Below are 25,055 nucleotides of genomic sequence, written 5' to 3'. Positions count from 1 at the left end.
CTGGTTGCCTCCGGCGGACGGATGGCTCTATCTCGTCTGCACTCGGCGCGCGCGCTACTTCGAGTTTCTGAACTTGAAGCAGCCGATCATCGAAACGCCAATGCTCTTCGGACCCAAACTTTACGTAGTGAGTCGATTTGGACATCTGTGGAGGATTGACTTGAATTCCAGGAGCATCGATTGGCAGAAAACGTTTGACAAGAAGAAGTTCAATGCGCCTGTCACTGTTTACTAGCTGAGCTCTCTGCAGGTTTAGAGTGCAAAGTACATTGATCACGCTGTTCCCATTTTCGCAGTATTTAATGGCACACGACAGTCGCAGTTTTTCATTTTGACTACTTGCTCTGCCACCCCACTTGTCACCAACTTGAAGAATTTACTTGCAATCTTGTTGCCACCGCCGCCGCCACGGGCGCCCCTTGCAGGTGCTGGTCAAGAATGCTCGGGCCTTCGATTTGCTGTGTTTAAACCAATTGCTAAAGGTTTTAAACAAACCTCTGTGCGCGTACCCATAATATGTACAGGGATCTGCGAGTCCTGGCTACTTGCCTTTGGCCACCATCTCCCTGCTTTAGATGCATTTCTCTCTGTGCAATAATGGCTATGCCTTCACATGCTGTCTTGATCTCTAGAGGCATTTAAAATACTATAGTCCCTGCTCGCTGCTCTCTGAATTCATCGTAACGGAGCAGAGGGCAGCACAGCTGGTAATGCGGCTACGAGTACTACTTTGGCTGCCATCGCCAGGTGTCTCCCCGCGATTTCCTGCTGACGTGTGCACCATGATAGTTATGGTGGGTATCTTGTAAAAAATAAAAATGCACAATGTGGTTTGTTCTGGACCTGACCTGTCCACGCAGTCCTTGCACGGTCACTTCGGAGGTGCAGCGCAAGTGGCAGAAGTCCAACAAAAAAATTTAATTTTGTCCAGTGCCAGCGCCATATCCATGTGCCAAAGAGTAAACTTATCACTCAGCCGAGCAGCGCCTCAAAACTTTCAACAATACCCATCTGTCACTGTACTGAGGCTCTGTATTACCGGTATAAGCGAGGCGATCCCGCAAAGCATGCACTGGACTATCAAAAAAAGACCACATGGATGTACATGACTTTTTTGTACACCTGTTCATCATGCATGCTATGATTGTAATGGCTGATAGTAATACAGTCGACCTACCCTTATAACGATATTTGCGTCACACCAAGAAATATTGTTATAAGGGTAATATTGTTATAGGGGTAACTGTTTCATTTCATACACATACGTCATAATGCATGGATTTTTGTTCATTTTTTTACATTCTCCATAGCATAAAAACTGACATACATGCACATTATGTGCACAGCAAGGTGCCCACTGGTGCCCCATTGCATTTCGTCATGTCCCAACGACTTATCAAGTGAAGCTTGCCCTACCTGGATAGTAGGCTCTACATATTCCCTGCTAGATATTGTTATAAAATGGAAAATGTCGATTGGTCAGCCCATTTTATATCGTTATAGGGGTAATATCGTTATAGCAATATTGTTATAGAGGTAAGGCATTGTATACACAAGTCAATGGAGTGATTTGGTTTGGCAGCAAAATATCGTTATAAGAGTAATATCGTTATAGAGGTTATCGTTATAAGGGTAGGTCGACTGTACATGCACTGACTCTAGCAATATCCTGTACAGCATTCATTACTGATGAAGAACTGCAGAATGAAGAGGCAGTGTGAAGCTGTGGCCGGACATTGGCACTTGGCTCTTGAACTTTGTTGAAGCTGGAGACACGGATAGGGGCCCAGCATTGCAGCAAGACTAACGTATGGTGCGGGTGTTACTTCATCAAGTGAACTGGCACCGTTGCCTTCTCACCAAACCATCCACTTGGCAAGTCTCTCGTACATCTGATGAAGAGAAGAACTAGCAACACAGACGTGAAGTATAGAATCAGACATGGATGTCAGGGCAGTATCGTTGATTCAGGCCCGAGAGCGGCCCAAGGCCGAAGGCCGCGGGCCGCTCGAGGGCCGGAATCAACGATACCTGCCCTGACATCCATGTCTGATTGTGTTTCACACTGCCACCCACGCACGACAGCACAAGTGAAAGCCAGAACGCTCTCCTCAGCAGAACGTGCACGTGCAAGTGCACCTACAACGCACCCGCAGCAGCGCAAACAAAGCCACTGTACTGCACTAATCTGCATAAATCGAACTTGAAATACATCAACTAGAAACACCGAGTGCCTGCCTGCCCAAGTTCTCAAGTCCTTTATGGCACTCGTTGCACAACAATGGCAGAAACTCACAAGCTGAAGTTCCACCTCCGTGCGCTCCGGCTGAAGTTTCGTTCTGAAGTAACTTAGTTTTCATGTCAAGCAAGGTGAAGTTTCAACTCAAGCAAGGTAAAGTTTCATCTCAAGCAAGGTGAAGTTTCAGGTTGGTACGCTCCCGGGCTTTGTTGATTCAGGCCCTCGAGCGGCCCGCGGCCTTCGGCCTTGGGCCGCTCTCGGGCCTGAATCAACAAAGCCTTCGAGCGTACCAACCTGAAACTCAGAAGCTGAATCCTCCACGTCCCCGACCACCACCCCTAGAGGTTTTCTTCCACGTCCCCGACCACCACCCCTAGAGGTTTCTTCCTTTTATACCTTCATGCCGGCGTGTTTCAGTTTTCACCTCCACACGCTCTCGGGACGTGCTGATTGGTCAAGGGCCTGACATGAATGCCACCGCATGTATCAGACATGGACCGGATATCAGGCTTTTTCTTTCTCTCTTTCTCTCTTTCTCTCTTGAGTTGTTCCACCTCGATCAGGTAAGTCTCTCCACGTGCGAGTATACCCATCACGTGATCATTCATGTTTCTCCTACCGTGCCATTCAAGCCCAAGGGCCTGAATGGCAGGGCATGATCAGAGGTTCATGCCCTGCCTGTGAGCGCTCTGATTGGCTCAAACCGTGGCAACGATCACGTGGCAAGTGTGAAGTAGGTAGATCTGGTAGCTGACTGCTACAAAATGCGTCTGCCGTCGTGGCGATTTGTCACGGTCCAAGTCAATGATTTTTAGTACATTTGTAATGATTTTTGTCGCACAAGGATTTAGCCCTCTGTGCAGCACTGCCACTTGCCAGCAGTGTTGGGGGGAGAATCATCCTGGGCAGCTCACGTTCTGCAGTGCTGATGGTGCTGTCCCAGACTCCCAGTGCCAGTGGCAGTGCAGAATGTGACAAGTCAACTTTACTTGACATGATCAGCCTCATGTATGTGTCATAGCCCAGGAGTGAGGGCTTGTAACTTACTGCTGATAGCTACTGTGCGTAGAACGTGGACACACTATGTCTTCCGTAGTTGGAACAGTTATGTACTCTTGATGATAGGTTTGGCTGCTTTCAATAGATGAAGCGCACGACTGTGCACTTGCGGTAGAAAGTGCAATACAATGTAATTATGAATTCGCAATATAGTAGTAGTACGCGAGGTGTGGATGAGTGTGAGTGCACCTACTTGACCACTTGGTTGGCAATGCTTTTAATCAGGTTATTGCAGTCCAGACGCCGGGTCTAGTCTCGCCCCTTTCTAATCCTCTTTCACACTTTGCATATTTAGGTTCTCATGATGACCGCCGCTTCTAGATCACGCAGACCTGTGCGTGTATGTGTGTGCGTGTGCGTGTCCGATCGCCGTTCCGCGCAGAGGACAAAGTAGCAGTTTAGCTGCATGGTTAGCAAGTACTATCGCTACTGCCGCTGCTTGCTGTTTTCTACAATGTGTTATATCATAGCATGCTGTTGCTTTTAGCGAGGAGGTTCTTTCGGTGCTCTTCTTCCAAACAGGAACATATTCTCTGCTCTGACGAGATCAGTTGGTTATGTGTGTGTTGGGTTAGGACTGGGTGAAGTTGCGTGATGCCAGCCGTGACTATACTTGTCACAAAACGTTCCGAGGGTTAGAGACGACACATCCATGGGCGAGACTAACCGGAACGCTGTCCGAGCGAGTTATCACAAGTGGTGCTGTGACCAGGATGGCTGGCAAGAACGAGGCAACAAAGTTCACCATTCCTAGAAGAGGCGCGAAGATCTCGGCCAGGCGCTTGTAGACGGTGCAAGCGCAGTCTAAGTATATTGAAGATGTTCAATGTATCCTGCCTCACTACTGGTTGTGTTGTTGTGGGTGCGGGAACTGGCCTCCACCAGGGAACAAAGAGGTTTGTTCTCTGTTGTGCTCGATAGGCATGGCTCAGTGATGACTGAGCTGCCTTTTGTGATGAGAATTGCATGCTGCATGATGGGCATACAGTTCGTAAGGAGGGGTATGATGTGTCGTATCTCTCTAGTCTGTTTGGTCTAGTCCTAAAGCTGGGATGCCAGCCGGAGTGATTAGGGTGAACTATTGGCGGCCTTGTGCGCGAGGAATCATGGCATGATGTTGAGAGGCATGCATGATGCGGCTTGCACTGGTCGGCTAGTCTAAAGGTGTGATGAACGGGAATCCGGATGGCGCACGAGGCTCCGCGAGATGTCGCGAGTCAGGCGTGGGATCGGGAAACCTGATGCGACGGTGGTCGCTTGGCATGTTCACACGGCGGTTAGGGTTACAGTGGTTGAGTACGCTGTGCCCACGTGCAATTGAGGTGTGCACTCGTAGGCGCGCGCGGGCCGTGATCAGACGGCAGCGGCGTGGCTGAGTATATCAGGCGAGCGGAGGCGAAGAGGACTGAGTTCTTCGCGGATCAGTCGTCCTGCTAGCACTATTTGTTTTGTCTTCTTTGCTCATTCTTTTGCTGTGTTGACGATGGCTCAGCAACAGCAACAACAAGGCAGAGGTGTGAATGCGCCCTGCTGCAAATGTTCATCAACCGTTAGTAGCTGGTGGTGCTGCTGCGGTGGGTGGCCCTGGTGCAGTGATGGCTGCAGCAGGGGGAGCGGTAGCTGGTGCTGGAGGAGCGCCAGTTGCTCCTGCGTTCGGGAGGCCTGCGGTGATGCCCGAGGCCTACGATGGTTCCGGAGACTGGGTGGAGTATATCCAGTACTTCGATCAGTGCGCGCAGGTGAACGGGTGGAATGACCCGCAGAAAGCGCAGTACTTAGCGGTACGCCTCAGAGGTGGGGCGCAACGCTTTTTGGCTACTATACCGGCTGCAAGACGGGCCGTATGGCAGCATGTGAGTGCGAACCTTGAGCGAAGGTTCGCACCACCTGCTAATGAGCGGCAGTTTAAGGCTCAATTCCGCACGAGGAGGCGTAAATCCGGTGAGGATTTAGCGCATCTGGCGGATGATCTGCGTCGGCTGGTGGTGCGGGCGTACCCCAACATGCCGGGTGGGTTACAGGATGAGCTGGTGAGGGACCAGTTCATCGAGGCGGTATCTCCTGTGGCTTTGAGAGTGAGGCTGCAGGAGAATCCTCCGGCGACGGTGCAGGCGGCATTAGAGATGGCGCTGCACCTGGAAAAGGTTTGGCGAAGTGTTGACTTGCCAAGCGAAGCTCCGCAGAGGCTGGTGGGCCCCTACGGAGAGAGCCAGCAAACACAGTTGGTGACGGCCGCTGTGGATGTTGCTGAGGCTCCAGCGAGAGGACAGACGGACGTCCTCGAGCGTACTTTGAGCAGCCTGGTGAGGACGCTCGACCAACTACTGGAGAGGCGTGATGCTCCAAGTGGAGGGCGAGGCCGAGGAAGAACTCGGGATCAGGAGCCCGCTCGACGAGTGAAGATGTTCACTTGTTGGAACTGTGGTGAACCGGGCCACAGGGCAGCCCAATGTCCTCGTGAAGCGCAGACGGGGCGCGGAGGATACGATGGCTCGAAGAGGGGGCCTTTGGGAAACGGCCAGTGACTGGGGCGATGGCCCACGTGCCTGGTCAGACCATTTCTTTGGGTCGAGAGTGTAATCCGGCAGCACCTGATGAGCGTGCTGTCGAACAATCCATTCCTTTGATCGGATGCGACTCTGGAACGGGGATGTTGACCACGGGGACAATCGATGGGTTGTCAGTGGAGATGCTGGTAGATACTGGAGCGGCTGTAAGCTTAGTATCTGCGGATCTAGCCAGGAAGCTGGGCTACGATCCGGATCGACTCACGGCGGATGCGCCTGGGTTGAAGTTTTGTGGGGCAGATGGTAAGCCTCTGGTGGTGAACGGAAAAGTGGTTGTTCACCTTGGCGTTCAAGGATGTGTTTGTTCGCCGGAAATGCGGGTAGTCGATGGGCTACGATTTCCATGTGTGCTGGGACGTGATGTGCTGTCCAGCATTCCCTGTAACATAACCTCTGCGAATGGCAAGCTATGTTTCAAGGTCGAAGAAAGGCGAGGGAGTGGTGCAGATGAGGCTCCGCTCCGCTTGCAGGAGAAGATTGTTCTCCCACCACACCACGAGATGACCGTGGCGGCTGTGGTGGACACTCTTGCATTCGATGGGATGCCAGAGTTGGGGCTCACGGAACCAGATTGTGGGACTGCGAGCGACCCTGGTCTCTTGGTGGCAAAGTGTGTTGTGCGGCCACAAGAGAATCGTGTTCCCGTGCGATTGATGAATTACACGGCGGAACAAATCACTCTGCCCAAGAGAGCCCAGATTGGCAAGCTGTGTGCAGTTGCAACTGTGGTGGACGGTAGTGAAGAGTTGGACGAGGCGAATGACTGGTGTAGCTACGGGGCTAACCAGGATTTGTGGTCTGTACTGCGAGTGGGGAACCCCGATGGTGGTCCCGGCGCAGGGAAGCGCTCTCCAGGCGGGAAGAGGCTGCTTGAAACCGGTGGTGGTGATGACGATGGTCGGTCACACCATTGTGCGATGAGGGATGATGAGGCAGTACACGAGGCCGACGTTGACCAGCGTGGTCGTGGTACGATGCCTGATGGCTGTTGCTCTCAGGAGGGTAACCGGGAGGCATGCTTCCCACCTGATACAGGCAACAGCGAGCAGCCTGTGGTTGAGGCCGAGCAGTTGGCTAGGCTCAGAACCTTGGTCGAGCAGTACAGATGTGTATTCGCTATGAACATGTCCGAGCTGGGTCGGACAGACGTGTTGAAACACGAGATTAGGACTAGCTGTGATGGTCCAGTTTATGAGCCCGCAAGGAGATTGCCTTGGAGCTCGCGAGAAACATGTCGGAAGTTGGTTGACGACATGCTTGAACAGGGTGTGATCGAAGAATCGGTCAGTCCATGGTCTTCACCAGTTGTGTTGGTGCAGAAGAAGGACGGATCGACGAGGTTCTGTGTTGATTATCGGAGAGTCAATGCAATAACCGTGAAAGATCCATACCCACTCCCGCGTATTGATGATACGTTGGACGCGTTGGGCGGTGCGATGTACTTCTCGACGCTTGATCTGTGCTCTGGGTATCATCAGATGCCAATGGACGAGGCAGACAAGGCCAAGACGGCATTTTCCACGCCTGATGGGCACTATGAGTTCAATGTGATGCCATTTGGTGTGTGCAATGGCCCGAGCTCATTTCAACGGCTGATGAGTGCCGTTTTGCGAGGTTTGCAGTGGCAGATGTGCCTGGTATACCTCGATGATATTATCGTGTTCTCAAAGACGTTTGACGAACACTTGGAACGACTGGAAGCAGTGTTCCAAAGACTACTGGAGGCTGGTCTTCGGTTGAAACCCGCGAAATGTCATCTGTTGAGGACAGAAGTCAATTTCTTGGGTCATGTTGTCACGAAGGATGGTGTGCGCACCGATCCGGACAAGATTGAGACCGTGTCAGAGTGGCGGTGCCCAAAGAACGTAGCAGAGGTGCGTTCTTTTATGGGTTTCTGTGGCTACTATCGACGGTTTGTGAAGGATTTTGCATCCATTTCTCGGCCGCTGGTGAAGCTGACGAGGCAAAACCAGAGGTTTTCATGGGATGGCGAGTGTGAGATCGCATTCCAATTGCTGAAACAGAAGATGTCTTCAGCACCCACGTTGGCGTATCCGAGGTTTGAGACCGATGCGCCCCCATTTGTAGTCGATGTGGACGCAAGTGGCCATGGTTTGGGAGCTGTGTTGTCCCAGACCGACGCAGATGGTCGGGAGCGACCTATTGCGTATGCAAGCAGAGGGTTGAACTCTGCCGAGAGGAATTATGGCTCGACGAAGAGTGAACTCCTCGGACTAGTGTGGGCATTTAGGCATTTCAGATGCTATTTGCTGGGTCGAAGGTTTGTCGTGCGCACAGACCATCAAGCACTAAAATACCTGAACCGTTTCAAAGAACCAAGTGCGATCGTGGCGCGGTGGCTTGAGTTTCTGAGTGATTTCGATTACGAGGTGCGTTATCGGAAAGGTAAAGTCCATGCCAATGCTGATGGCTTGTCTCGACAAGTGCAGGATCAGAGGTGTGGCACCACAGTCCCTGATGAGGTGATCGCTGTGGTATCGGACGAAAGGAGCTCAGTGGCGAATGCTGAGTCGGTCCAGAGTGACCTTCCTACGCCCTTTGTGCGGCGACGAAACTGGACATCAGCTGATTGGGCTGATGCTCAGCAACGTGATCATGAATTGACACGGCTGAGTGAGTGGCTCAGCTCCGGGTCATCTTCGCCTGACTTGACTGGTGTGAGTCCGGCTCTGAGGCATTATTTCCGAGGACGAAAATGTCTTGTGGTGCGAGAGGACGTGATATGTCGCGTTTTGCACAGTGAGAACGCAGGAGAGGGCACAAAGTTTCAAATTTTGGTGCCAGTTGCGTTGCGCGGTCAGGTGCTGAGTGAGTACCATGATCATCTAGGTCACTTAGGTGTGACTAGAACGTATCACCAGATTCAGTCCAAGCTCTTCTGGTATGGCATGAAGAGAGATGTGGAAGACTGGATTGGTAGTTGTGCGTCGTGCAGTCGACGATCGAGACCTGTGGGACGTGGAAGTGGCGCACCACTAGAGGTCACCTGGTCGGGTTATCCGTTCGAGAGAGTTGGAATGGATTTAATTCCCGGATTGCCAGAGACAGATGCTGGCAACAAGCACATTTTGGTAATTGTTGACTATTTTACCAAATGGGTTGAAGCGTATCCGCTGAAGAGGATGGATGCATCCACGATAGCTTCAAAGTTTGTGAGTGAGTTTGTTGCAAGGTTTGGAGCACCGGAGAGTGTGCACACTGACCAGGGCAAAAACTTTGACTCCAGATTGTTCAGAGATGTCTGTTCAATGCTTGGTATTAAGAAGACCAGGACGACGGCTTATCACCCTGCTGGAAATGGGTTGGTAGAGCGTTTTAATCAGACATTGGAGAAGATGATTTCTCACTATGTCGATGTGCATCAGCGAGATTGGGATGTGCATTTGCCGGCGGTTTTGATGGCTTACAGAGCCACGCCTCAGGCGAGTACGGGTTACACGCCTGCGTATCTACTGTTCGGTAGACAGATGTGTCTGCCACAGGATGTCGCTTATGGCTTACCACCTGATGAGATGGTCAGCTTATGCGAGCCTAGCTATGTCAGAGATTTGAGACAAAGGCTAGCGCATGTGCATGCAGTTGTGCGGAAGAAGTTGGAAACCGTGCACAAGCATCAAGCTCACTTGCATGATTCGGGAGCAGTACCCGTTTCATTCGCAGAAGGAGATCTGGTATGGTTGTTGGTACCAGCAGTTCCGATGGGGACTACTCCGAAGTTCTCCAAGCTCTGGCAAGGGCCGTTTGAGATAGTAACGAAGTTGTCAGACGTAGTGTATCGGGTGAGAGATACACGAGCGGCCAGTGTCAAGGTGCAGATTGTGCACGTGAACAGGCTAAAACGATGTAGAGTAAGGCCTAACCATCTTCACGCTGTGAGTGAGGTGGAGGAACCTGAAGATGCTGAGTCTGTCGAAACGCCCCCCGGCTGATGTGTATGTGCCGGACCCTACAGACTTGTTGTATTGGGATTCTGATGAGGATGCCCAGCATGAGACGCATGGCGGCGTGGACGGTGTTGGCGGCCAACCAGTTGTGCAGATCCCGCTACCAGTCAACCAGCCACCGCCACAACCAGCCCAGATTGCGGTTCAGACTCGAGCTGGGAGGACCGTCCGGCCACCGCAGTACTATGGGATGCAAACCCAGTTGAGAAGACGACGGTAAGCCGAATGTTGTCGCCACGAGGACGTGGCAGTCTTTTCGAAGGCGCGGGGAGATGTCATAGCCCAGGAGTGAGGGCTTGTAACTTACTGCTGATAGCTACTGTGCGTAGAACGTGGACACACTATGTCTTCCGTAGTTGGAACAGTTATGTACTCTTGATGATAGGTTTGGCTGCTTTCAATAGATGAAGCGCACGACTGTGCACTTGCGGTAGAAAGTGCAATACAATGTAATTATGAATTCGCAATATAGTAGTAGTACGCGAGGTGTGGATGAGTGTGAGTGCACCTACTTGACCACTTGGTTGGCAATGCTTTTAATCAGGTTATTGCAGTCTAGACGCCGGGTCTAGTCTCGCCCCTTTCTAATCCTCTTTCACACTTTGCATATTTAGGTTCTCATGATGACCGCCGCTTCTAGATCACGCAGACCTGTGCGTGTATGTGTGTGCGTGTGCGTGTCCGATCGCCGTTCCGCGCAGAGGACAAAGTAGCAGTTTAGCTGCATGGTTAGCAAGTACTATCGCTACTGCCGCTGCTTGCTGTTTTCTACAATGTGTTATATCATAGCATGCTGTTGCTTTTAGCGAGGAGGTTCTTTCGGTGCTCTTCTTCCAAACAGGAACATATTCTCTGCTCTGACGAGATCAGTTGGTTATGTGTGTGTTGGGTTAGGACTGGGTGAAGTTGCGTTATGCCAGCCGTGACTATACTTGTCACAAAACGTTCCGAGGGTTAGAGACGACACAGCCATGGGCGAGACTAACCGGAACGCTGTCCGAGCGAGTTATCACATATGTACCACTCCAGATGTAGTCTGTACATCAGCCTCATGTATGTACCACTCCAGATGTAGTCTCTCTGCAAGGCAGCGGCAGGTGCAAACCAACGTCAGTGCATGCAGTTGACTGTTGTCTGCCAAGTGCCATGCATGGTTTACAAACTTTACATGCACAACTGACAGGGACAGAGCGCCTCGCGCACGGAGATTTCTTGTAGGGCAGTGGCCAACCCAAGTAACCGATGGTGATTCCCCGGGATCCGGGAGTCACCGAGTGCGCCGTGGCACTGTTTCTACTTCTAGAAGCCGGTGTGGCTTGCTTGACGGATCGGTGTGGATGACTGCCTGTTAGCAATGTATGGTGCTGATCTGATAATACTAGTACGCAAAGCAGGAACTAACGTTATGATAGGAGAGGCAGAGCCAGAGTAGATATTTCCAATGGTGTCTGTGCGGATGCGATTGGATTCATTTCCTTTTCCTTTTTTTCCTGTTTTATAGAAACAAATGGAATCACGACCCATGCGTTTAACACAGTTTTGAAGGCTTTGATTGTTGGAGACGAGTTCACCGTATTCAATACAAGTTTGGTTTGGCAATTGCAGAGAACATCAAGCGATCACCAGGCGTGGCTCAGGGTAGTCGGTAACAGTTAGTGTGGCTGGCAACTAACTTGGCAGTGGCAAGTCATACAATACTAGTAATGGGTAGCAGTAGCAGTGTGAGCCGCAGCAGCAAGACCAGCAGCCACCTTTCCAAAGCCTGTGTCGGACAAGGCTACCAGACCAGAGTCTACTTTCACGCGCACGCCGACTCCAACGCCGAGCCGTATGAGGTCGACGACAGTGAGTTGCGCGAGCATCTCTCGCCACTCATTGGCGATGAGATTATTACCTGGATAGCCGTCTACAAGAAACCCTTGGCAGAATGGCAGCTGTCAGATTCGATATTCTATCACGCATTCATTGTGTTTCAAACAGGCGAAGGTTTGTGGTGGTCCATTGAAAAGAACGATGAAGGCGTCACACTTCAACGGAGCGAGAGAAAGGCCTACGTTGTGGAAATGTACCGGAGGGAGCCGCGTGCGCGGCCCGTCAAGATGATCACGTCGGACGAGGCTTGGTGTCCGCTCGAGAAGTTCGCAGACCTCCTGTACACTACGGACGCCGTGGGAAGTTCCTACAACCTGATTCTCAGTAACTGCAAGGATTTCGCTAGGAAGGTCTTCAATCGAGTTGCCCGCACGGAGACTTGGTGACCCCTCTGAATAGGCCTTGACGGATTATGCTAATATTTTCGTGAAATTATGCTTTTCGCATTGCTGAAAAAATTGCAGAATTATGCTATTTTTATGCTAAAAGTTATCATATTATGCCGCATTATGCTCACATATGCTGCTAATATTGTAATGGTTCTGTGCAAAATAACAGGGGAATTTTTGTAGAGGGTGTTGTACTGTAGATCTACATGTAGTAGCAAAAGTTCAACGGGGTCAACGCACCGTCCGACCTAGCTACGACCGTCACTGATAGTAGTGGACTGGACATGTTATCATTGAGTCGTAAACCTACGACTTCCTGGTGCATCTACTTGTACTTGTACTTGTAGAACATTGTACAACTGTATGGAATTTGATGCGAACAGGCGGATTATTCCAATTTATGCGATTCGTATGCAATTTGCCTCGAATTATGCGATTATTCGATTTTGGTAGGAATTATGCGAAAAATTATGCTAGCATAATCCGTCAAGGCCTACCTCTGAATCAGGGACGTGCCGGTACATGGACTGAACAAGGGAGTCGTACTTGAAGTGGGTTTATGCAACTCACTAAAAGACAACCAATCAGCTGTTAGAAAGCCAACCTCCTAGTCTTAACGCTATAAATGAAGATGAGGGAATTGGTATTAATCTATGTTCTATCTACATTATACTCAAGTCTGTGTACTACATTATATAAAATAATTACAATTATGGAAACGAGTTAAGAGTAACTCTCCACCACCGTAACTACATGTACATGTACATGTAGATACCCGTTGATCCCCGAGCAGAGAGTGCTGTTGGGTAGACCCGAGTATCAGTTGTCTGATGATTGCCTAGCGGCATGAAACTCAGAGTTACAACCAACCTGAACGTCCTCCGCTGAGTCTGCTATGTACATGTAGATACTATAATACAGTCAGAAAGTCATACTTTCTACTTTTATTATTGGCTCAATACCCGAGTTTCAAATTACAATTATTTTGTTCTTTCTCGAAGGTATGCTATTATAGAAATCTAAGTTAGAGAAATAACACTAAGAACAACAGCAGTGAAATTTACAAGTGTGAATTTCAACAATGAAAGCAAGAGCAATAATCTTGTTTGTTCCGTTTTTCATTTGCAAGTTTATTGTTAGCACACGCATTCGTTATTGCTCTCGCTTTCATTGTAGCTATGCTAGTTTTTTTTAGTGCTCTGAGTCTGAGATGGCTGGTACTGCTCGCCACTGGAGTCGCCAGAAGCACAATGTATGTTGACTTGGGGCCCCAACGGCGTGCCATCGCCCTTGCTTGCCTGTAGGCCATTTTGGGTAACGGTTCCTTGTCAAGCTTTTGTGTTCAATCTTACATTATGATTTCAGTTGAGTGTTCGATATTTATTGCCAAAATATTAATTGGGTTGTCTTTTTGCTTTTGGTTCTTACTGCATGGTTTCACCCAATTGACTTTGTGAATAAACCCGTTCTCAGAACAAGGAAAGTGAAGTTGCCTGTTTCGGAGGAAGGCAATGGCTCCGGTCACCCGAACTAATTACTTCTTTACATTTTTACAATCCTGCTAGAGGCGAGAGGAAATCCTGTACTGGATCATGCCCTGAACAAAGTTAGTTAGAGTAGTAATGGCTTTTTAGAGCACTGCGCTCACGAGTGCCTGGGCCTGGTATGGTCATGCTGGCAAGGAGAGAAGACTGAAGTGAAGAGTAAGTACTCAAGTAGCGACGGGTAGACAAGGGTAGATGCGCTTTCCGTGGACACCGTCATGATTAGCACCAGTCATGTCATTTTTCATGTAGATGGCATGCAACCATGATGATACATGGGGAATTCCCAATAAGTGTCCCGAGCCGAAAGTAAACTTCACACTTGCCACGTGATCGTTGCCACCAGTTTTTTCGAGGCACTTGCAGTGCACTAGTACAGTGCGAGCTAATCCATGCATGAGTCATGACCATGATGACTTGACGGGGAAACCACGGGGGTACGACGCGACGCTAGAGCGGGCGCATGGGTGCAGAATGCAATGACTCAGTCCATCAAGCCAAGGGCACGACGGCTAGCCGGCTATCTTTCCAGCAGTTCGCAGGTTTCGACAGACGGGCCGGAGTGGCAGTGCAGTGACTACGACCATGTACTTCCAGTGGCCATGGCCTAGGCTTTGGCCAGTAGCAGTTTTCATGAAAAACAACTCGAAGAACACGAGCAAACAACGGCGGGCTCGGGCAGATCTCGAGTTCACTCGGCCAAAAGTCTCCAGGATCTTTGGGAGGTGGTAGGGAGCCGGAACGATATAAAACAATGAGCGAATGTGATCTGCACTATTGTTTTGTCTATTATTTTGTGCCAGCCCCGTTTAGCGTGACACATTTCAAGTCGGTCAAGCAGAGTGTTGTCGAAATAGAAATAAGCTTCTTTCACGATTCAGCCTAGCAGCTGCCTGAGCTGTATCTCTTGAAACAAAAGTCTCGCCTGTACATGTACATGTATACACTCGGTATTCTATAGCTTTGTTAGTAAAATTCAATACTAGTAGCAGCGGTGATCAGTGACAATGGGTAGCAGCTCCGGCAGCCTCGTCAAAAGCCCTTCAGATTCTTCCAAGCGCCTGTCAGGCCAGCGCTACAGCACGAGTGTGTACTTCCACGCACACGCCGACTCGAACACCGAACACTACGAGGTGGAGGAAAAGGACTTGCCGAAATACCTCACTCCGCTCATCGGCCAGGACGAAGTCATAACCTGGGTGGCTGTTTACAAGAAACCACTCGGCAGCTGGCAGATGACGGACGCGCTCCTCTACCATGCCTTCGTCATCTTCCAAACGCAGGGTTGGTGGTGGTCTATAGAAAAGAACGACCAAGGTGTTACGCTGCAACGCAGCGAGACCAAGACTTTCGTCCTGGATCGATACCGGAGAAGTCCGCGACAATCGCCTGTAGAATTGATCAAGTCAGATGAAGCCTGGTGTCCGCTGAAGGAGTTCGCGGATCTGCTGTACGGCACGCACGCTGTTGGAAGTGCGTATAACGTGATGACGAGCAACTGCAAACACTTTGCCAAGACCGTGTTTGATAGGTTGGCACGAACCGAGGTGTGGTGAGGCCACAGAGCGAAGGCAGCCGCAGAGAGAAGTGATGCTTTCCTAGGAATAGGGCGGAAATAACATGCAAAAGCTGTTAGGCATTGGCAACTTGAATAATAATTATTATGATTATATGGACGGCCCCTGCCAGACTGGCCCAGTTGGCATTGCAGATGTCAACAACACGGATCATCATCTGGAGAGTACAAGAACGTTATACCTGTACAATCATACCACTTGTGCGTATTGAATGAGCCAATACCCAAACTACTAGTATAGTAGAGCAGACTGACTGTTTATCTACTCTTGCTACAGTCGACCTACCCTTATAACGATATTTGTGTCACACCAAGACATATTGTTATATTTAAAGGGTAATATTGTTATAGGGGTAACTGCTACTACCGTAACTGGTTTATTTCATACACATACGTCATAATGCATGAATTCTGTTCATTTTTTACACTGTTCATAGCATAAAAAAACTGACGTACATGCATATTATAATTATGTGCACAGCAAGGTGCCCACTGGTGGCGCCCCCATTGCATTTCGTCATGTCCCAGCGACTTATCAAGTGAAGCTTGCCCTACCTGGATAGTGGGCTCTACATGTACATGTACATGTTGCCTGCTAGATATTGTTATAAAATGGAAAATGTCGAGTGGTCAGCCCATTTTATATCGTTATAGCAATATTGTTATAGAGGTAAGGCATTGTATACACAAGTCAATGGAGTGATTTGGTTTGGCAGAAAAATATCGTTATAAGGCCGTCCAGAATTAATTCGTTGTTTCGGGTCACCCGACCGACCGTCTTTTTTCACCCGACCGCAAAATGTTTTTTTTATATAGTGCATGCAAATGTACATGTATATGTACAGACTAGACTATGTACACACGCGACCCTAATAATAGCAGTCCAGATATCGACCTCAGAAGCAGCTATGGCTAGCCAAATGACAGGATGCAGCGCTTGGTGACGACGTTGTCTTCTATCTCCGATCCGCAATCGGTCCTGAAACAGGATCAGCTCCGCCACCTTGTCGCTATTTACAGAAGTTTTCAAGATGAGAGCTGCTCGTCAGACTCGTTTGCCAGCGAGGCCAAGATCTGGTCCTGGAGGGGACCTGGATCTGATGGGACAATGACTGCACTGGATTGTCTACACTACAGTCAGATTTGATCGACTGGCTAGATGGACAAAAGCTATTCGATGTCTACATGTATGCACATGGATGTAAACCAAAATAAAAAATAAAATAAAATAAAAAATAAACCCGACCGACCGACCCTGGTACGGATGAGTGAAGTGACCCGAAACAACGAATTAATTCTAGGTGGCCTAAGGGTAATATCGTTATAGAGGTTATCGTTATAAGGGTAGGTCGACTGTAATAGTAATACGGATGGCGATGTGCAGTGCTGCAAACTAATTACTACTACTACCGTACTGGCAATATATGTTGCCGCGTAACGCGTAACGCAGGGGGGTGCGGCGTAACGCGCGACCAGGCTAGTGCGACAAATTTTCGTTGAGTTCGTAACGCGCGTCCGGCAGGGTGCGGCGATCTTTTCATTGCAGTTTGCACTGCAAAAAAAGGCTGAAACTGTGAAAGCACGTGTACCGCGTGGTGAAAAGTAGTTTTTGGAGGAAGCGCTCTTCCTATGTCACTTTCCTTTTGATGATCTTTTTGTGAACAGATCACTCTGATAGTTTAAAAAAATATACAGTCTTCTATTGATATCGTTGTCGCCCTTTGGCGTCGGGTTTGTAACAGTTGGATAGCAACTGAATTTCTGTGCCTTCAATGTGGATGAAAAGAGAAAATGATGCGGCAAAAGCAAAAAAATGATGCGGCAATAGCAAAAAAGTGATGCGGCAATAGCAAAAAAAAGGACTGTGGCAATATAGAAACCTGTGTAACGGCTCCTGTGCGACTTTGCATGTAACGCCCTGCGTGCGGCAAACATGTGCCAATGTAACGCTTCATGGCCTCACTGCGGCAACATATATTGCCAGTACGGTAGTAGTATCCACAGTTCATGCATAGACTAGAGCATGATGTACATGTAGAAGTACATGTACATGTATGTGCAACCTTTACTAATGCCACTATCGTCACCATGGTAACACATCCATACAGTACATGTACAATGGCAATGGCTGTGAACCTTGAATGCACGTTTATTTCGGTGGTAAACTTTAATTTCGGTAAGGGGTCGTCCGCAATTATCGAAAGTTTTTCCAATCCGTAGTAGCTTCGAAAGTGGGTGGGTGGGTCAAGGCCAGTTACGGATTGAAAAACTTCCGAAATGACTCGTGCGCGTGCCACGTGTACGTCTACGTGTAGCCCCTGTTTTCCACGCGCGGCTGCGCGCGAACTGTCTACTACAAATATTTGTGTAGTTCTGGCAGTTTCTGCGCCCCCGCGCGCGCTTCCTTGGCTGCTCCTGGGCCGGGGATCATAAAGTTCGGCGCATTCGACGCGTCGACGGCGAGTCGACACTTTCTATTTTTGAGTTTCACTGTCTCCTTCGTCCAGAGTACCGTCTTCCATGCACTCCTTTGAAGTCCTTTCGTCTAGCGCTGGCGCTGACGACTGTTATTGACTATGTCCAGACAGGCGACGTTGTTTGGAAAGGCGGTGAAGAAGCAGCCCTTTTTCAAAACCGCTGGTGACTCTGATTATTACAGAACAATAAATTGCTTGTAGCAGTTGTCCAAGACGACGAACAAGGATGTATTCTTTGTTGTAATACAATACATGATGTCACTATGACTCATGGACCAGCACTGATTGAGTTTGTTCCATATCATAATGTGTTGGGTTGTGTGTCCATCAATAATATTTTATTACGGACTGGGGGGGTGGGTGGGTAGGTGAGGAAAAATTTGAAGCTACTACGGATTGGAAAAAACTTTCGATAATTGCGGACGACCCCTAAATAGACCAGGCGCCGAAATTTAGATTACCGTACTAGCGAGGTTTAGCATTCCGAAATTCGGCAAAAAGATTCGGCACGCGGGAGCGAGGTCGAAAATGCACACGAAGATTCGGCGTGTTTGTTCGGAAAAAGCTCACTTTGCCGAAAATATTTTTCGGATGCATTTTCTTGTAGAAGAGTGCTAGCGCTTGATTTATTCAAAGAGGTTTCTTATCTCGGCATCGCTTGGCAGGCGTCTTTGGCGACATAGCATCGTCAGCTACCTTTGATTGCTCCTCTCCACTGCCTGTCTACTCTCTTTCGCCTGGAGTGTCCTCACCGTCATCTGTGTGGCTGAAAAGACTAGGGCGACACGCATAACATTTGACTTAGGCATGGAGTTGGTTTTTCTGAGGCGACTGAGGGGGCAGGTTTGGCCCTCGAGTCTTTGGGCGATCAAAGTTCGATGGAATCAGCAAGAAAAGGAGCACGGGACGGGACGTTGCTGATGCTGGGGCTCACGAAATGAAAACACATCATTTTCGACTTGCAAAACAAACGTTGGTGCGAAAATTCGACATTTTGATGTTCGACAAATGACCGAAGAACGCTGTACCGAAATTCGGAATGCAAAACCTCTCTATTATCTCTAATATAAGCACAGTCTCCAATAATAGAACACCTTGCGGCGGCATTCAAAAATTAAAGTGCTCAGTCTCAATTATAAGTAGGGCTCAAACGGTCACGGTTTTACCCCTGACGGTTAACTGCTAAGCTAACGGTCGGTTAACCGGTTTTAACCTATAAGCCACGGCAATCCTGCGGACTCTTTTTTAACCGTACATGTATATTTGACTATACTCATTCAAAAAATGTACCCTATTCAGTACAACGCACACTTGTACATTCTCTTGCATGCTCATTCATACATACTCTCACACCAAGAGACCAGATATGACCGAGTTGACAGCCCAGAAATTGCGTACGCGTGCGACAGCCCGCGAAAGTGCACACTTTGCAACGACCTGATACTTGAAAAATTGACTGAAAAGTTACTGCGTAACCGTTATCTTTATCGGTTAACCGCTAATTCTTCGTAACCGGTCTGCAACCGGTTAAAGGGGAAGTCCGGTGAAAAATTCAAATTTCAGGGTTGGTAGAGTTTCGGGCGCTGAGTCGAATGGTGTTGGTCCCACGTGTCTCCGACAAAGCGTTCTCGAGATATTTCCGTTTGAAAAACTGAGTTTCGGGGGCTGCGCCATGACGTCATGCGGCCGCGCCACACCCTCTGCAACGTCATAGCGTGCAGCTAGGTCAAAAGGAGTGCGTGAAAGCAATAGTGTCAGTGCTATTTCAAATGATTTGGCGACTGATATTAGGTGGTGCAAGCGACCCGAAGACCTGTAACTCCTTGTGAGAGTGAGGATGCAGCCATGGCTGACCTTCATGAGTTCGGTCTGGGGCTGAGAACCTCGGTATTCAGCTGAAGAAATGGCCGCGCGGGCCCGTCAAGAGTGAGCGTTACTGAGTTTCCGACTGATGAAGAAGCAGCAGCTATTGCAGACGAGGCTGATGAATTATCAGATCGCTGGAGAGCAGGGTCGCCAAAATGGAGAAGAGTGATGCGAGTGCTCTAAATGTTGTTCCATACCGATTAGATTCGCTTAGACTCCAGTGGCCTGCCACATGGTGATGTTTTGGTGCGAACTTGGAATATTTCGGACTACTCATTTGGAGAACAGTGCAGGCTCTTTGAACCACGGGCACGACTCTTTGCTCGCAACGCTATGGAATCTGACAGTTCTAGGTCCGGGAGCTGTTCCCTGTTTTGTCACTTCAACGGTCACGGTTGTGCACTCATCGCTGTAGCATAAAATAATGAGGCGGGAGCGGAAAACTAAAATTTTCTTTCTCAAAGCACAATCACCGGCACCGGCAAGGAGAAACGCACGTTCTCTGACTACATGACTGTACGACTGATACGAGTGTAGTACATGACAAGTCCGTGTGTTGACTAGTTTTCTGAGTCTTGTGTCAGTTGTGACTCGAGTCTTGTTGTAGATACTACCCCAGCACGGCAGTGCGGGAGTAGTTCCGTCTGTGATGAGTTTGTTGACTGCACCACAGCTAGATAACACTGCACGCACTGCATGCACGCAGCGCACAGCGCGTAGAGGCTGACGGAAAAAGTCCAACTCGGAAACGGCTAAAATACGGTATAACCTCGAGGTTTACCGAGCTGAAAATCACAGGGTATGTAGTGTTTGTAACACTGAATCGAATGGTCTTGGTCCGAAGAAGCTGCGACAAACAGTTCCCCAATCGAACGCGCTCCGAATATGGCCATTTTTGTACACAACTAGATGGTGTGGCTACCTGGCTGCACGCTGTGACGTCATCACCTGGATCTGGGTGATGCGCGCTCAAATTCGCACATGTTCGATTGGGCGTATCTGACGAACCATAAGCCGCAGCCTCCTCGGACAAAGACCATTCGACTCAGCGACTCGAACTCTACGGACTGTGAAATTTAAATTTTTCACCGGACTTCCCCTTTAATCGGACTAATCGTTTGAGCCCTAATTATAAGCACACTGTGTTAAGGAGGTTCGCGACGGTTAGCGCCATGTTGGATTTCCGAATTTTTTTCTGAAAAATAATGCCTTTCGGAGTGGAAAAATGGGACGCGATCATGCACAGTTTGACCATGACTTCGCAGCGCGTGCTCGAGTCGAGACAAGATTTGAGGAAGAAGCTCAGTCGCTAATGGACTTGCGGATTTGTTTTGACATCGGCGGTTTTTGGATAGCTTGGTTCTCCTGCCGACGTGTCGTGGAGATGAAGACGCGGGAGAGGAATCTGTCACCCACGACGCTGCCTCGCATTCTGCGTACTGGACGATTCAAGAAGCCGAGGAGGGGGACGCTTCGCAAGCTCAAACGTCGATCGAGTTCCTGAAAAACGGAAAGGCCGATCTCCACCACCAACGCCACTGGATTCGACTCCCGCGAAGAGGTCGTTCAGTGCCCCTCTTCACGGTCGACGAATCGTTCATCTCAGGTATCTGGCTGTGGGATTGTCTGCGTGCCAGGATGCTGGATGTGGCAAACCTCTGGCGCTCATCAAGTTGATTGCGTTGAAGAGAAGAGGTACGGCCTGGGCAGCGTACTTGTCATCATCAGTCCGTGTCAGCAGTGTGGGATGGAGAATTTTATGCTCAACACCCTGGCCTCCGTGCTTCCACAAGCAACACCAAAGCTGCTTTGGGTAAGTGTGTTTTTCAATCTCATAAGATTTATTCATGATATTTGCGAGTCATTTCCACCCTATGCCTATGGCTATGGAAATGTATGAGCACACTGTATGCGCGGCGCGCGCGAGCGTCTGTGTGTTTGCATAGACCTGCATGTTTGTGCATGTGTGCACCATACCTATGTATGAACATGCACATGCATATGCGCTCATGTGGACGTGCCCTCGCACACATTATTATTATTATTATTATATATTTGAGGATTTCCCAAAGACGTAGTCTAAATCGAAGGGAGTTCCATTATAATGGGAGACTGTAGGGTTGAGATAGCAGACAGTGGAGGGCTAATAATTCGTAATGAAGAGCCTAGCAAGAGAAATACAATTATGCTGAATGTTCCAGAATGGTCCTTTAATCAATGATACCTATAGCCTCGGGATATGCCTTGAAATACGAAATGTACCGAAACAGAAACACAAAAATTAATAAGAATAAGCGCAACGCACAAAGAAGGAGGACAGAGGCATGTCAGTGAGGAGTGGCATTGTGTTTGGTGTCAGAGAAGTGCGTGCAAATGTGACTGTGAAACAGGGACTGCGAGGCTGTGGCTCTCAGGTCTGCGGGCAAGGCATTCCAGACAGTAGCGGTGCGGAAGAGAAATGACCTCCCGGCGTGTTTCCCAACCCGTGGCAGAGTGAATGCGAGTTGGCGGCGGCGACTACGCGTGGGGCAGTATCCCGCTGCTTCAAAAAGTTCTGGTTGGGTGGTGACCAAATGGAAGAATTCCATAAGGCAGGCGATCTTCCTGCGCCAGGATAGACTTGGCCACCCCAGCTGTTTAAACAATGATGACTTGGGCTCGTCTGATGGGCAAGGGCATCTCTCAAGCCGCATGACTGTGCGAGCTACTCTGGCTTGCAGCCGTTCAAGGGTGAGCCGCTGTGCAGCAGAGAGGGAGGACTCCCATACTGGGGCGGCGTATTCTGCTGTGGGGCGGACATACGTAAGGTACAGCTTCCTGACGATGTCTCCTGTTAAACGGTCAGCCATATGGCACAGAAGAACGCAGCGTTGTCTAAACTTGCTTATTGTCTGTTCAATATGCTCCTGGAAGCTAAGTGTTTCACTCAACAACACTCCCAGGTGACGGTGACTGGTTGACGGCTGGATACCGCGGATGGTCTCTGCAGCTCCTTCCTCAGCGAATGAGATAACAACGGTTTTCGATGGGTTGAAGGTTCCGCCTACTCGGTCGGCCCAGGCAAATGTGTCCTGCAGGGCAGTCTCCATTGGGCTGGTACCTTTGGTTCGTGCTTGGCCGACGGCGGTGTCATCCGCGAACAGGTAAACATCAGCGTGCTGGTTGCGTTTCGAGGCACTGGGTAGGCTGTTGATATGTACCAGGAAAAGCAATGGCCCGAGGTGGGAACCCTGGGGTACTCCAGACTTGACGGGACTTCATACTATACACACGTGCATGACCGCTCCCAGGGCATGTTGGTGTGACATGTGTATGCGGGCATCTCCACTCATGCACATGGGTGTGCACATGCATGTGTGTGGGTACGTACACGTGCGTGAATGTATGTGTGTGTACGCGCGCGCGCGTGTGTTCTATTGCGTGTGAGAGCATGCGCGCACGCGCGTGTGTGTGTGTGTGTGTATTGGCGTGGGCCTGCGTTTTGTAGTGCGTTCAATGATGAGTGTTTTCAATTCTGATTGCCTGTACTTGTCTCCGCCACCACCCATTATTGCGGTTCTATAATTGTTTTGTGTTACATGTGTGTGTATGTGTGTGTGTGTGTGTGTGTGTGTGTGTGTGTGTGTGTGTGTGTGTGTGTGTGTGTGTGTGTGTGTGTGTGTGTGTGTGTGTGTGTGTATGTGTGCACGCATGTGTGTGTCGATGGTGTGCATTTTTGTGCTGGGTGAACACTCTGATCCCTAAACCGCGATACCGGAGCTCCCAAGCTACAGCCTCACATTGATTTATAGTTCATCGTTGGGAATGAGTTCGCTGCTCATGATGCTGTTGCGGATGTTGCGGCCCTAGCTGAAATTGTCGAAGCTCGCCCTGATGCCAGTATCCTGTAGCACTCTGTCACTTTTGCATCAGCATGTTCGGCGAAGGAGTTTACAGAATATCAGCAAAAGCGGCTGGCCACCCTTCAACCGTTGGTCCAAGCAACGTGCTTCTACTTGAAATCAGTTGCAGTGCGGGCAGCTGCTAGTGGGTTGGTGATGAAGCACTTTGTCTTGTCCTACAAACGAAGTGTCGCATGAGTCAGCCATTTCCAGACTGATGAAGGAGCAAATCGGAGGTAAGAAGCGGGTGACAGCCTCAAGGAAGATAATATTAGCGGTGGCTGAACACCTAGCCAAGAACCAGCAGCAACCCAACTGTAAGGAACGCCCTGTGGCACAGTGCTTCACTTGTTTGTGCGCACCGTAAAATACAATCATTTTTGCCAGTGTGGGGACACGTTCTAGCTCGCATAGTTGAAGAACAGGAGGACTCAATGTTGTCTGATTCGTTCCAACATGTCAGCTTTCATTGTAGTTTGATATGGGGCTGTGGTAAGCGCTATCACTGCTACATGTACATGTATCAAAAGTTCAAAACCAAGTACCAACAGGAGAGTAATCATGGAGAAAATTAGCTATCGATAATGCGTGCACCCAGTGTTTTCCGGCAAATTCACTAGTTCAGCTATTCCATCCTTGTATTGTTCTGAACGCCGAGGGCTCTAGCGAGTTTATGCAACACCTAACAGCCAAGAATCCAATAAGCTATGAACAAAGCAGCAGCAGAGAAGTACAAGCAATATAGATACGTGAATTTACCAATTTTAGGCAAATTTTGACAGTTTTTTGGATTTTTCTCCAGAATATGCACGGTGATCCCTATTTTCGCCGCGGTAAACCTGTTCCAACCCACTTATAGAACGTATTTGAAGTATCCACATATGGGGCAAACTCAAAAATAAGCTGCAAAAAATATTCAAAGTTTCATTTTTTGCGTCTTTTTGTTCTTCTCCAGGAAATGACGACCTGGATCCCATCGTCAACCAAAGTGTACATTTTTCGGTGTTGATATCATCTTAGTCAATACCTCGAACAGCCTGTGTAATTTTATGTCATATTTTCTGTCCTATCTGGTGTTATGGACGATTTCTCATCAATTCTCGGATTTTGCGATATTGTGTGTTATCCAGGAAAATTGTGTTTTTGGCAAGACCTAGTCAGGCAATTAAAAAACTGATGTCACTAAGCGAAAATATAAGGCTGTACCTATTCAAACCTGATGTCAAATTGGGCTGATGTTGAAATTAATTTTTTGGGCCTAACTGTCCCCAACCCCCTTAATTCATTATCTGTACCGGCGAAAAAAACCCTGAAATGTGTGTGTCATACATGAATTTGGCATGGCAACATGCCTCTGAAATGAGGTTGAAATAATAATGGAACAGTCTCCAATAAAGGAACGTCTCCATTAATAGCACGGGGCGGAGGTACATTGAAAAAATGAAGGACCGTGCTTATATTAGAGATAATACGGTAAACCTAAAAGGCGCTAGAGTATGCACTGCTGAGTCTGCATAATGAATGGTGGGCTGGTCACCTAATTCTACATTACACCTGAAACCTGGCAGGTCCCTGACACCGAAATTTTAGTTCACCTAAAATCACATGTTATACAGTAGG

This window comes from Sycon ciliatum, chromosome 13 (genome assembly GCF_964019385.1).
Source record: "Sycon ciliatum chromosome 13, ocSycCili1.1, whole genome shotgun sequence".
Classification (NCBI taxonomy): domain Eukaryota; kingdom Metazoa; phylum Porifera; class Calcarea; order Leucosolenida; family Sycettidae; genus Sycon; species Sycon ciliatum.
Note: the sequence above shows the minus strand (reverse complement) of the source record.